Here is a 15,056-nt window from a genome sequence, read left to right on the forward strand (position 1 = left end):
GAATATCTTTTTCTTCATTTTTTTTTTTTAATTTCTCCTTCTGGGGCTCCTATTAAATGCTTGTTAGACCTTTTCATTCTGTCCTTTCTGTTCTGATCTTTGAATCCCTCATTCCTGTTTTCTGTCTTTTACTCTGTGCCACATTCTGGATAATTACTTCAGGTCTATTGTCCAGTTCATTAACTTTCTGTAGCCGTGACTATTGTTTTGTTAAAACCAATCCACTGAATCTTTAATTTCAGGTATTGTAACTTTAATTTCCATCTATTTGGTCCCTTTTCAAATTTGTTTAGACATCTTGAGAATTTCTTTTATTTGTTCATGTCTTCAAACCCTTTGTTTCATTTTAAGCACACATAGTTCCTATTCTATACAGGATAATTCTAATGCGTGAAGTCACTGTAGGTCTAATTATCTGAAGTTTGTTTCTGCGGACTCCGATGCACGGCAGCTTGTTCCTGGGTGTGTTTGTAATTTCCAATTGTGAGCTCATGTTTAATTGGTCTTATCCTGTGGGAACCCTTAGGAGCCGGGGTTGAGATGCGTTCCTCCAGAGAGGACTAGTGTTTACTTCTGCCTTGCAGCTGGAGGCACTAAAACCCAGAACCTTGCTCAGTGTTCCCCCAACAAAAAGTTTATATAGTACTTGCGACAGGGCAGACACTGCTGTACTATTTATATCTTCCTTTTAAAGGTGGGGAAATGGACATACAAGGAGATTATGCAACTTGGGAAAAATCACAGATTGTTTACAGCAGGATTGGGGTTTGAACCCAGGCAGGCTTGAAGCTGGTGTCCAGGCTCTCAACCACTCCACTACGATACATCTTTCTGCCATGGTGGGTATAAATTCAAACCACAAACCCACACAGGGGCCAGCTTGTGGTCACAAATTCTCAACTAAGGCCAAGAAAATGCTTTCCTTCTTGCCTCCTGCCTCAGTCCCTTGGGGCTGCTAGAACAGAATACTACAGTGATGTTAAACAACAGACACACATTTCTCACAATTCTGGAGGCTGGAAGTTCAAAATCAAGGTGTCAGCAGATTCAGTGTCTGGGGCCTACTTTCTGTTTCATAGATGGCCATCTTCTTACTGTGCCCTCACCTGAGGAGAGGGGTGAGGGAGCTCTCTGGGGTCTCTTTTATAAGGGCACTAATCTCATTCATGAAGAGAATGACCTAATCACCCTCATGACCTAATCACCTCCCAACAGCCCCACCTCCTAACACCATCACATTGGGGGTTAGGTTTCAACATAGGAATCTGGGGGGGACGCAAACATTCAGCCTATAGCCCCTCCCTCCTCCCCACAGGCAGACTGATTTTTTCCCTAGCCATGCCCTTCATGGAAGTTGTTGTCCTTAAAGGGGCCCACTTTATGTAGGGGTCTCAGCTTCAACCTTTCATCTCCAAGAGACCACGGTCTTGCCTTGTGCCCTCATACAGTTGTTAAAAGCCACAACTCCAGGTCCCTGGTATTGCTGGTTGTCCTGGGGCAACCACCACTTCACCCTCACCTACTGCTCTCATTTAATTCCCTTTTCTTTGTTGGCCCCTAACGATTTCCTTTACTTTCCTGTGAGCTCAGCTTTTCATTTAAAGATATATTGACTGTAATTTACCCAACATTTCCAAATTTCTTTTTTGTGGGAGACCCTCTGAGAATTTCTAGAATGCTCTATTGCCAGAAACAGAAATTCTGCTTTTTCTTCACTTTTTAATGTATGTTAGTCATATGTTAAAATCTGAGTGTCTTGGCTTGATTGATGAGGACAAATTCTTGATAGTCTTGATGTTACAAAGGTTCTGAAATTCTGTGTTCTGCCTACACTTAAGTGACAGCTTGTCTTCCTGCAAAATTCTAGAGTTTAATTCTTTCCTTCGACTCTTGGACATCACATTTCTCAACAGCAGGTTGGAGGCACATAAGCAATATTTTCAATCTTATTCTTTAATCTTTGCAGGGTATCTGCTTTATCCCTTTGAGAGGTTTTAGAACCTTATCTTTCGGTCTTAAATTTCACTTTAATGTGTCCAGGTAAAGTTCATTTTTTATTTTGTTCCATATTTTCAATCTATCCAGCTGGGCCCTCCGCGAGCCCTTTCCAGGCGAGAACACCTTTTCCTAAGTCTGTTAAATTCTTGGTCTTTTCTTGTTTTTCAAAAAATTCCCTTTGGGTTTACCTTTCTCGCTCCTGGTGAGGCTCCCGTTATGTGGATGTCTGGTTATTCTGTCACATCCACTGTCTCCGGCTCTTTCACCTTCCTCATGACCTCTACGTGAGCCTCTCACCCGACCTGCCACCTCCTCTTGGTCTCCCCGGCGTTCTGGCATTCCACCCGTCTGCTGAGTTCACTATTTAAAACATTATCATTTCAGACTCACTTTTTCTGATTGTTTTTTAGAAAAGCTTGAACCTGCTTCACGATTTTAATACCCTCAGTTACTACTCTGAGGACATTTTTAAAAATTTTGTTTGATATTCTTGTTCTGCCTGATCCATTAATTCTGTCTCGTCTGGCACAGGCTGTGTTTCATAAAATAGTGTGTGTGCGTCTCAACCATCTCCCCACTTCTCCTTTAGAACTCTTAGCTGCTTTGCCTGATAGGTGTGTCTACCAGGTGGGGTAAAATCCCTGGCCCCAGCTTGGGCTCCTCCAGGGGAGGTCTCTGTGTTTTTTGGGTTGGGGTGTCGGTGAGAATGGAGTGGTTCGGAGGGGAGACACTCTTAGGTTGCACTCTGGGCTCACCCCCCTCCTCTCTTCTCTGCTCCACAAGGCTTGTTTGAATTTGTCTCAGTCCCTCTGCCGAGACACTGTTTCAGTCGGGGAGTGACCCCTGGATGTGTAGTTGCCCAGCGAAGAGAATGCAAAGGGGGTGAGGAGGGAACAGATAGGTCTCGGAAGCCCACCCAATGGGCTGTGGGCGCCCCTCCCAGCTGGGCTCCAGCATTGCCCTGGAGTCACTGTGTTGCCTCTCCGGGAGACAGCTGGGGTGGAGAGGTATCTGCTGCTTTTCCCAGGGTGGGCAAGGATGGGGTGAGCGGAGCTCAGAGGGTTCCCTGGGGGCTGCAAGCAGAATTTCAAGAGCAGACCTGCTTATGGCTGGGGTTCTATTGAAAAGGGTGGAGATGGTGGGCAGCTCCCTTACTGTCCAGGCATTTTGAATATGCATCCCGATTACAAGGAATGATGGAAGAATTGGGACATGGGTTCTGGCAAGTGTGAAGAAATGGGATGGATGCTGTTTAGATGAGTAAAGGAGCTGCAGCACTCACTTAGCTCAGGAAGGGCAAGTCGGTTTGGGCTTGTGTGCCAGCTGTGATGAACTGGCAGCGGCTGTGTACACCAGTGCTTCTCAAACTTTACTTGCAAGCAGATGACTGGAGGATCTTGCCAAAATGCAGGCTCCGACTCAGTAGGCCTGGGTGGCGTTGAGTTTCTGCATTTCCAGCAAGCTCCTTTGTGATGACCACACTGCTGGCCAATGTCTGTGGACCACACTTTAAGTAGCTATGTTCTAGAACCCTGTGTTAGATGAATGATGAGGTCTCAATGGAGTCCAGAAGGAAGACTGGATCACGTGGGGATGTCTGCCAAGGTGGTGTCAGCATGCAGCAATTTTCCTCTCTGATCGAGTCATTTGGTCTTTTTTCACGCCTAAATATTACTTGGAAACCCTCTTTTTTGTTCTTTAAATTTTCTCCCTGGTGTTAGATCATCTTCCATCCACTTCACAATGCAATCAATATTTATTCATTTGTTGATCATTCATTCATTAATAATTAATAATTCCTACATTCATAATTCTCATGCAATCAATCAATTCATGCAATCAATCTTGATTCATTCTTTTGTCTGACGAACATTTATATAGTGCGTCCTCTACGTTAGGCACTGTTCTAGTGTGGAGAAGACAGCAGGAAACAAAACACACAGTCCCTGCCCCTATTTTTGTAGGAGGAGAAAGTCAGTAAATTAATGAATGGATACAGGAATGAGTGAATGCATACATACATGCACATACATAAGAAATACATAGGAAACCATAGGAAATACACAGGTTAAAAAAGAGAAATAACTACTATGTCAGGTGGAAGGCGGGGGAGGCAGTGCTGTGGGGAAGGGAGCAGTCAGGGTGGCCTGCCTTTGTCAAGTTCTTGTTGAAACAGAGAACATGGCAGAGGAAGAGCAGGCACCAAGGCCCCAGTACAGGACTCCGGGCATATTCTGGCCAAAACAGGGGCCATGTGGCTGGAGCACAGTGATGAAGGGGAAAGTCACAGGAGATGAGGTCAGAGCAGTAGTGGAGGCAGATGATGTGGGGCCTTGTTGGGAATAAAGGAACTTTGGCTTTTACTCTGAGAAATGGGACAGAATTAAACGGCTTTGGGCAGGGGAGCCCCACGATATTATTCACATTTTAAAGAGATCACTCAGGCTGCTCTGTGAATAGTCTGGAGGGGGACAGGAAAAAAAAGTGGAAGTGCACAGAACAGTTAGGCAGTTGATGCTGGTAGGGGATAACGTTGGCTCAAAGGAGATGACAGCAGTGTGAGTGGTACGAAGTGGACGGAGTTTGTGTATTGTGGAGATAGAGCCTACAGTACTTTCCAGTGGACAGGATGTGGGGCGTGAAAGAAAAAGGAGAGGTGTCAAGGATGACTCCAAAGTTTTGGGTCAAGAAATGAGAAGACTGGCATTTGTATTTACTGAGCTATAAGAAGAATAGTCTTGTGGTTGAGGTGTCTATTACACAAGCATGTGGAGGTGTTGAGTGGGCAGTTGGGTCTACACATCTGGAGTTCAGTGCAGAGGTTAAGGTGTGATCTATAATTGGGAGTTACTAGTGTAGAGAAGGTATGAAAACCCTAGGACTGGGTGAGGCTGCATAGGGGAGAGTGTAGCTTGGGAAGAGAAGAGATCTAAGAGAAATTCTGGAGGGCTGTGATGTCCATGCAAAACACAGGAAGGACAGAGAAGAAAGAAACATCAGCCATAAATAAATGTGTTTTGGCAACTTGATGTATTTCCTTCCACGACCCTAGAAGGCTAATCCTTTTGGTGTAGTATTTATAATGTCTAATAGTGCTGGACTGCAGTGTCATGCCTTTGCCTATAGGTGGTGCAATTTGACAAAGTGAAATATTCAATAGCCACATATTTCAGACTTAAAGCTTGAGGTTCTGTAATACAAGTGAAGACTTAGCTTCAGTGGCTTTGTAAATTACGCATTTTGTATGTTGCCTTTACTTAAAGTAACACACACACACAAACACAATTAAGTTAAAATGGGTCAACTTCACATTAAAATCCTTAATATATATGTATACACGTGCACAAAATAGAAATAGCACTAGCATTTGTTTTCTCACAACAAACATTCTGAATCTGAAGTTAAACTTCACCACATCTCAGGTTTGGGATAAAAATCTTGAGATGATTTCTTTGCTCCATTTCCAACTCAGTTCTTTGCCATCTCTCTGTAATTGGCATCCCAGATTCTTTATGCAAGGTGCAAATCTGTGTGAAAATCCCCCCAATTCTTTCACTTCTCAAAGCCAAACTTTGAAAGGATGGTATATAAGTGACTTGGCAGGGGCAATCTAGAGTAGCTAAAACACCAATGCTGAAATTCTACTCATTAACAAGTTGTTAAATAATTAATAGGTTTGTGTTTAATTGCTTCTGTGTATATAATCTTGCTTTTTCTGAAAACCATCATTAATTTTCAGTTAGTTCCACTCGAAGTAACAAGGCCTAATGCTTCCAGTTGGAAAAAATGAATATTTATGAACACTTGCTCTATCTGAAGCTAGAGGAGAAATTATTCAGCTCTTTAATGTTTAAAAAGGAAGTGGGGGTGGGGAGAGAAACTTGTCCGTTTTAGTCTCTGACAGAATGTTCATTTGGCCAGTTTAGATCTCTGACCTCAGCTAATTTCTCTAGAGATCTTGTCAAGTTTTATTTTAAGTGGAAATTCTGTCCTCAAAAATCCTGGTTTTCTGAAGACTACATTTAAGACAATGTCACACTTTCACACAAATGGAGCTATACAAGTGCTGGTTCTGGCATGGATGCCTGCTGGACCACATCTGTGGCTTGGGCACAAGTGAATGGTTCCAAGACCAGTATAGGAGTGTGTGACCATAGATGAGAACCCACTGTCTCTCTAGTGCCAGGGGCCTGCAGCTGATGCTGACCAAGGCCCGCCTGCAGTGCAAGTCCCGTGTGGACTTCCCTCCCTGAGCTCTGCACCCACACGGTTGGAAGACATTGCTGGGATCCAGATTGATATTTATCAATCTTCAAAACAGAAAACAGTCCTTTTTCAGGGAGGTTTTAAAAAGATGTAAGATTATGGGCAATTTTATTTTCTTCTTTTTAGCTCTTATGTTTCCCGAAGTATTTATCATTACCAGGTAACATAATAATATAGAAAAATCTGCTCACTGTGGCTCTTAAGAAAAACATGCTCAAAAGCACGCTGAGGTTATTCAGTAACGGAGTTTGCTTGACTGTTCGAATGAGTTTTTTTTTGTGGCTGGAAGGAAAGCAAAATAATTCCTTATGTGCATTCCTAGCCAGTGTATTGCTTCATTTTACATTTTCCTGATTATTATCAAAATGGTAACTTGTTATACGTGGTCTTCCAGAACTTGTATTTTCACGCAACATTACGTTTCTAAGTTTCATCGTGTTGTGCGTATCTGTAGTTTATTCCGTTTTAATGGTGCGTCATAGAGACTTGCCTTCTCACAATATTAGACTCTCAGATTCACCCATGTTGTTGGGTAGCTATAGTTTGTTCATGTTTAATGGTGCATAATATTCTACTGTGTGACTCTACTGCAATTCTTTCATCCACTGTCCTATAGGTGAACCTTTGGGTTAGTCCCATTTTATGCTAATGTGAACCGTGCTGGCTTCTGGTGCACCTGTGCAAGAATTTCTTAAGGTATTTACCTAGGAGGCTATTCTAAGTTCTCGCATATGCTCGACTCTACAAGATAATGCCAAATTATTCCCAAAGTGGCTGTATAAATGTACACTGCCACTGTTTCATAAGCTTATTAGCTGTTGCCAATCCCACGGGGTAAAATGGTCTATCATTGCATCACAATTTGCATTTGCCTGGTTTCTCGTGAGGCTAAAGATCTCTCTTGTTTTTTAGACGTATGTGTTTCCACTTCTGTGAAATGACAATTCATGTCTATTGCACATTTTACAGTTGTTTCATTTCTTTGTTCTTATTGATTTAAAGGATTTCTTTATAGATTCTAAATACTAAAACTTCTTTGTTTTCTGTTATATGTGTTGAAAGTATCTTCTCTCAGGTTTTAGCTTTCTTTATAGTGTATTTTGATAGCAAGTTTTTAATTGTAATTAGCCAAAATTATCAATCTTTTAAAAATATTCAATTCTTTTGGTTCTGTTTAAGAGCTCCTTTCCTATCTCAAGGTCAAAAATATATTTTTCTGTATTTTCTTTTAAACATTTTAGAGGTTTACTTTTTACTTTTAGGTTTTAAATTCACTTGAAATTAATTTTTGTGTGATATGAGGTGGATAACCTATTTCATTTTTTAAAAATGTGGTGACCCCATTGCACCAGTATTATTTTTTGAGAAGTTCCTCCCTACCCATTACTCTGCACTGTCATCTCTTTTTCTTTTACATGTGGGTCTAATTCTGAGCTCTCTTCACTTTATATCTGGCCCATTTATCACCTTCCTCAGGATTACCACATTGCCTTACTCGGGCTGCTTTGTGGGAAGCGTTGATAGCTGGTGGTGCAGATCCTCCATTCTCGTCTTCATTTTACTGTTATTCTTGGTCTTTTGAACTTCCATATACATTTTAGAATCAATTTGTCAAGTTCCACAGAATCCCTATCAGATTTTGAGTTGGAAATACATTGCATCTGTAGATCAATTTAGGGAGGATTGGCGTCTTTTTGATGTGGAGCTTTCCTGCTATGAACCTATGCAATGTTGCATCCCCAAAACCAGAAGCTATGATGAAATCAGAGTGGAAAATAGCAAGAATTCTAAACAAGATTTATAAAAGGAATATTCTATAGACAGCTGGATTGCAGAATGAAAGTGGCTCAGAATGGAGTCACTGATTTGGAAGATAGAATGGGGCACTCTCCTATCACATGAGAACAAGAATATAAGGAGAGAAACAATGAGGGAAAAATTAAGAGACAAGGATGATAGACCAAGAAATAAAATAATCACCTAATAATGGGTGATCCAGAAAGTGGTAAGAGAGAGAAAAGATTTTTTAAAAGATGATTAAAAATCAATAGAAGAAAATGACCCAATGTTAAGAAAGAGTCTAAAGGAATCATTGAACACTAAGCCAAAACAATGTAAACTTACAAAGCTCCAAATACAGCTAAAATTCCAGAAATACATCTAAAACAGTATAAAATAGCAACACCAAAGAAAATAAACAAATGGACAGCCATTTCGAGAAAGTTGTAATAATGTGGATGTTTGCAGCAACATATCAGAGGTTTAAGGACAACTGAATGAACGCAGAATCCAAGGATCCCGCCCTTGTCTCACGGCTACTGGTCACCCAGCACCTGCTGTGTGCTGGCCCTGGCTAAGCGGTTTGCACCAACTAGTTCATTTAATATTCGCAAGAAATCCACGAGCCCAATGGCTTTATAGCCATTTTACAGATGAAGAAATTGAGGTTCAGAGAAGATAAACAGTTTGCCAAAGATCATGAAGCCAGGAAGTGGCAGAGCTGGGAATGGAAGGATTGGAATTTATATAGACAGCCTCCTGGGTACCGTGTATAAAATCATGTCAGCTGAGATGAAGGTTTCCTCTCTATCTGGCCACCCTGTGCCCAAGAGAACAAGATGTCCTCCGCCTGCAAACCTGAGCTCCAGGGAGAAACTCTTCTCCAAGGCTCCTTACTGTCCATCTCTCCCTCCTTGCACGGCACTGTTCTGAATTCAGAGTCTCTCTTTGTCGTCCAGGAGGCTGCACCATGACTATCTGGCTCTTCTGGAGAGAAAAGTCCAGTTCTCAAGTTCAAGGGCTAGTGAAAGTTCCAACTTGTGTCAGAATAGACTTTTATCCGTGAAAAGATGGTTGCATAAAAGCAGAATCTTTGTTTTCAAGACATCTGATCTCCTGATCAGAGTCATCTCAAAAAGGGTGATAAATACTGCTTTGCATTGCAGGGGCCATGTGGTCCATTGTCCAGACCTCTCTCCCTTGTGTCCAGAGGCTGGTCTTGCTCCTGTGTGCCTGTGCTGCTGAGCCAGGCCCGCTGTGGGGTGGAGGAAACGCCATGCTCCACGGCCTGCTGAGGGCTGAGAGGAGAGACAGAATTCCAGGGCGGCAGGTTGCAGGTATCAAACATGCCGGTTGCATTTAATCCACAGACAGGTAGAAGAAGGGTAAAGCGTAATGAGCTGTTGTTTGCAAATGCTGGGAGGCTCCGCAGCAGGGTTCTGGCACAGTGCTGTAGTTATTTTAAGATGATACAAATCACTGATTCTGTGATATAGAAAGAATGGGCCCAGGGCCCTGTGCTTCCCCAGGATGCCACACTGGCTCTGCTTGCCTTCTCTCATCCTGCACAATCTTTCCAGCTAAAATTTCCACAAAGCAGGGTCTGGATGTGTGAAAGCCCACTCAGAGGCCTCCAGGTGTGCTGCGAGGCCAACATGGAGTGCAGTCCAGACCCTAAGGATGGGCACTGAAGATCCCAGGACACAGCCTCAGCCAACCAGCCTAGCTCATCCCCCTCTTCGACTCCACCCATCACCACCTGCCCATACTGTCTTCCTCCAGACTTTTCTCGTCATTTGTCTCTGACTGCATTGCCTTAACCTGCCCCCCATCCTTGCTCCTCTGGAAATCCTACCTAGGCGACAGGGGAAATTACAAAGAGAATGGGATTTAGAATCAGACAAAGGCCAGGATTAAGTCTCAGCATTTCTACTTGTGTGGTCACAGGTAGCTCACAGCAGAGTCATCACCAACATGTCATGGTCGTCATGACAACAGCAACAGTGATAATAACAGTAATAATACTGAAGCCATACAAGGAAGACAGCAACCCTTATGTACTGTTCCCTCTGTGCCTGAGCAGTCATGGTGGAGCCTTCACGGCAGCACTGAAATTAGGTGTAATTATCTCTGCTTTATAAATAAGTTAAATGTGGGTCCAAAAGTTCAGGGAAGGCCCATATTTTATGATTCCATTTATGTGAAATATAAATTGGTAGAATCCAAATAGTTAGTAGAATTGGTAAATCCATAGAGACAGAAAGCAGATTCCTGGTTGCCAGGGGGTGGAAGTAAAAGGAATGGGGAGTGACAGCTTAATGGGTGCAGTTTTCTTTTGGGGTGATGAAAATGTTCTAGAACTAGATAATGGTGATGGTTGCATAATGTGATGAATTTACCAAATGCCATTGAATCGCTCACTTAAGATAGTTAACATGGTCAATTTTATGTTACGTGTACTTTTCCATAATTTTTAAAAATTCAAGGAACTTTTGCTGGTGTCTGAGCCCAAGGAACATGGTTTTAATCATCAGGCTTTGCTGTTTCCTTAACTTAACTTGCTTTTGCTTCCCCAGCTGTGGAATCTGGAGAATAAAATACCTCATGGGTATCATATAACTTGTGGGGCCCAGGGCAAAATGAATATGCAAGTCCCATGTTAAAAAATTTGCTAAGAGTTTCAAGACAAAGACAGCAGAGCATTAAGTCAAGTGCAGCACCTTTAGGGTGTGGGGCCCTGTGTGGCCTCAGGAGTCATGCACCTGTGAAGCCGGGCCCATTCACAGAGCTATTGTGACGTTCACACAAGATAACACATGTGGACGTGTTACGGTCGGAACATGAAGACAAGAATGAGCTTCACCATAGAAGCAAGGGGCAGCTAACCTGCCATCTCCATCCTGGGCAACTGGACAGAGCCCGAAATTGTGGGGAGGGTTGAACTCTCCAGATCCCTGACTAACAATCCTTGAAGGGGCTCTGTCTGTCAGGTACAGCAATAATGGTCAGAGGAAGGGGAAGGAGAAAGAGAAGACGAAACATCCACCATTTGTTGACCACTGGCCTCGTGCCTGGTGTAGAACAGGATTTAATCTCACTTAATCCTCAAGCAATCTGTAAGATGCTCCTTTTTAGGCTGAGACAAGTGAAGCAGCCTGCCCAGCATCACCTCGACGGTCGGCCGCAGAGCTGGGACCTGGTCGTATTGCTGAACTCACTCATTGACGTTTATCAAGTGATGCACGGGGGAGGCTGTAGGACACAAACATAGGCAGTTCCATGAGGGGCTCTGTCCCCGAGGTCCAACACCTCTCAACGGGAAGCTGGCGAAACCGTTAGCCAGGTGTTGCTTAAGAGAGTACCTCTGCGCCGGGCACACCTGGATGCTTCTCTCTCCGTTGGGTCCTCCCATCCTCCCACCTCTGTAGTGTCCAGCACAGCTCGCCTCCCTTCCGCCTCTGCATCACGTTTTGCCATGCGCTGTTCAGTTGCAACATGGGGCGTTCTCAGCCACCCCATTTGCAGCTGTTCAAAGTTAGGGCTTGAGTACAAACCTCATCATCTCTCTTTACAGCGAGTCTTGTTTTGGCCAAGGTGTCTTCTCTGAATTGCCAGCACTGTCACCAATTTCTCCGAGGATCTTGGAGTTGGTGTGTGTGTGGGGGGGCTCTCCTGCTTCCATTCTCTCTGGTCCATCCCAGAGGAGGGAGATCACGATGATTGTTACAGGAGAGAGCAGCAGTGACAGTGTGTGTCTGGATACGGGCTCCTCCTCCCCTATGTGGAACCCCCATATGGCTTCCTGGGTGTCACTGCAGCCCCAGCCTCCCTCCCTTGCCCAGTCCCCAAGGTTATAGCAGCATAGCTTCCCTGTTCATCCAGTTCAGGCCCAGTCTGTGTGGGGGACTGCAAAGCATGACACAACTTCAAGAGCCCAGACCAAATGTTACCTCTTTCTTGAGGTTTTCATCAATGTCCTTTTACCTGGAGTCTGGCTCATGGCAAATCCTTAAGGAAATGGAATATATAAAAATTTCAGGAGGAGAGCGAATAGAATCCCTAACCAAGAAAGTGTTAAAAATATGTGCATGATCATACGTTTTCTCCAAATGACCCTAAATGATGTGGTAGTAAATGTTGCTTCTGGAAATACAAGCTCTATGTGTGTTTGGGTTTTTCACCGCTTGGCACAAGAGTGAGAATTTTTAGAACTTCCCGTAAAGGAATACAAGTTTTCCTGTTTGTGTTGATAGGCAAGGGGTGGACTGCACTAAAAACATTGTTCACTGCCTGGTCTACCCACAATTCCTGTTGCTTAAGGGACCATGTGTGGCTGAGTGGGAAGTTGGCTGAGATCACCATTAATTGGGCCAGTGATCGCGTTTGATGCCTGGCCTATACTAAGTTCTCTGTAAACAGTGGCTCTTCACAGAGTGGTTTCCAGTGTAAGAATGGGGAATTGTTCCTTGCTTCACTGGGTGAAACTGAATTGAAGCTCAGAGTGCCAGATAGTCATTGCCATCCTGTCTGCTTTCTACACTCCCTCTGCCCATTTGTCGTCTGTTCTTATCCGGCCCGGCTGTGTGGGGCTCTCCTCTGTCTGTTGTCAGGGTGCTCAGTTCTCTCCGTCCGTCCCCTGAGCTGTGGACAGCCCTGCCTGCCTCTCTCCCTCCTCTGCCTGCCCATCCTTCTTTCTGGGCTGAATCCACCAGAGCCGTGTGTCTTGCATGTTCCCATCACCCCCCTGCTCTGCTATTCTTGTCCATCTGTTTCCAGTCTAGCTCTCTTCTTGTTTCTCTCCCGAGACATGGCATCTTACCCCAACAGGTCCTTTTCCTCCTGTAGGGAAGAGTGGAGGCTCAGCCCCTCTGCGTAAACAGGTTACTGTGCCTTAGACCCTTCCCTGCCACAGCCACGTCATTCTCACCTCTCCATCCCTGTCCCTAAGGGTTCTCTTTGGCTCCTGGTCTTTCTGCATCAGCAGACCTTTCTCCACATTCTCTGACACTGTTGTCAGCCTTGTGGTCTCCTTATAGTTCCAGGCACACCTAGAATACTCCCTTCAGCTCCTCTGTTGCAGAGGAGCTCTCCTGCCCTGTGCACCGTTCCATCCACTGGGTGTGAAATGTGCTGCAGGGAGAGGGGCTCTCCCCTGGTTCTCTCTATGTTGCTGCCTCCAGTTTCCAGAATGGTGGAGGGAGGGACACATCCCCATGGGTTTATATCATGTCTGTCCCCTGGCTCTCTGGCCAGTGTCACACTCACATTCCCCATGACACCCCGGGGATGTTGTTTGTCAATGCTGGGCTCAGACATCCACCTTGAGAGCCCTTGGACAGGCAGGACCCCTTTAATTCAGAAAGAAAGGCAAGAGCAGAGCAGAATTTGAACATATACCAAGCATCTCGTACTTATGTGATTCTTTTCTCATTTCCAATTAAGAAACCGTGAGAGTAAATAAGTTATTCTCAGGAACCAAGACCTTAAGAACCCATGAACTTCACTGGCCAGTTAAGTTACCAATGTGCTAACTGGTATCCTTATAGGGATCATTAATAAACAAGAATTTCCTAAATAAATATAATGTAAGTGTTGAGATGTGATAGATGTTTGTTAGAGAGAAATCTGATTTATTAAAAAGGAATCTTACAATGAATTCTTGGCAGGCAGAAAGCTTTCTTGCCTTCTTGGGAAAGGGAAGACAAGAATGATTTTGAGTGGTCAGGCATTGCACAGTGATGTTCTTTTGATGCTCATTAGAGTCTGCTCAGTGTCACTGTCAGGTCCTCTCAGTGAGCTTGGGAGGGCGTTTGTAGGAATATTTAAGATCTGGTGTTTGGGGCCTGGTGCAGCTGCTCTGGGCAGACTTGAAATATCAAGGATAAAACAAGGCCATTGCATTATTGGACCGGAGACTCTACAGGACAAACTTCAGAAGTCGCAGCCACAAGTTAATGAATCCTCTCTTTCCATCCTATGCCCCATACCACGTTTCAATAAAATTTTCAGAGTGTGCTAGCCAAGATGTCTCAGATATATTTTTTATTTAAGCTCCTTGGTACCCTTTAGAGCTATGACTTCAGCTAGGGAAGCAGAACAAAGACAGAGGGGTCCCAGTAACCAGGACACTTAGCACTGGATGCATATTAAATAATTCAATTCTCATAACAACCCAGGACATGAGGAGTGTTATCATTCCCATTTTGCAAGAGAAGAAACTGAGACTTAGTGAAGTTATGCAACTTGTCCAAAGCCCCACAGCCAGCAAGTTGCAGGGCTGGGATTTGCACCCAGATCTGTCCACTCCAAAGCCTGTGCTGTTTCTCACCACCCTGAAAGCCTCCCGTGGGATGGTTAGTCAACCAGCAGAGTCGGACTTTCTGAATCAGATTGTGGGAAAAGGAATCCAAGCGTTAGCCAGTGTTAGTGTATCACATCCCGGAAAGCCCTCTTGGAGTGTTTAACTTGCTCCCAATAAGTGGCTGCAAAGAGCTCAGTGCAATTTGTTTCCCGCTGTGACTTCGCACCTGCACCCCACGGTCCAGAAATAGCACCATCCATCCTGATCACAGTTCTGCAATACTCACCCTACACTCAACAGATGTCTTCTGATTCTTCAATATTTCCAACTGTCAGAGCTGAAAAAGCAATAAATAATAATGCTCCCATATTTGCATAGCAAGTGAGCACACTGCATAGTAGAATAACTTTGTTTCTTCTCCCATTTCAGTATTTTGTAATGCCTTCTGAATTCTCAGGACGTGTTCCCGTCATTCCCAGGATGCTGGTGGGAAGCAAATATTTAGACTACATGGACTTTCTTCAGTTTTAGAACATATTTTTTTTCAGGAAAATAAATGTTACTTAAAGCAGATGGTGCTACTGTCTCTGATGCACAGCTCGTAAGCCTCCTTAATTTATTTCTTCATTCTTTGTATGGTACTATCTTTAAAACATCCCTTATGGCAGCCACAGATGCATGTGAGGTATTGACCATCTTTCTTTTCCCCATT

The sequence above is a fragment of the Ceratotherium simum genome, chromosome 22 (genome assembly GCF_057802395.1).
Source record: "Ceratotherium simum simum isolate JZ-2026a chromosome 22, ASM5780239v1, whole genome shotgun sequence".
NCBI lineage: Eukaryota > Metazoa > Chordata > Mammalia > Perissodactyla > Rhinocerotidae > Ceratotherium > Ceratotherium simum.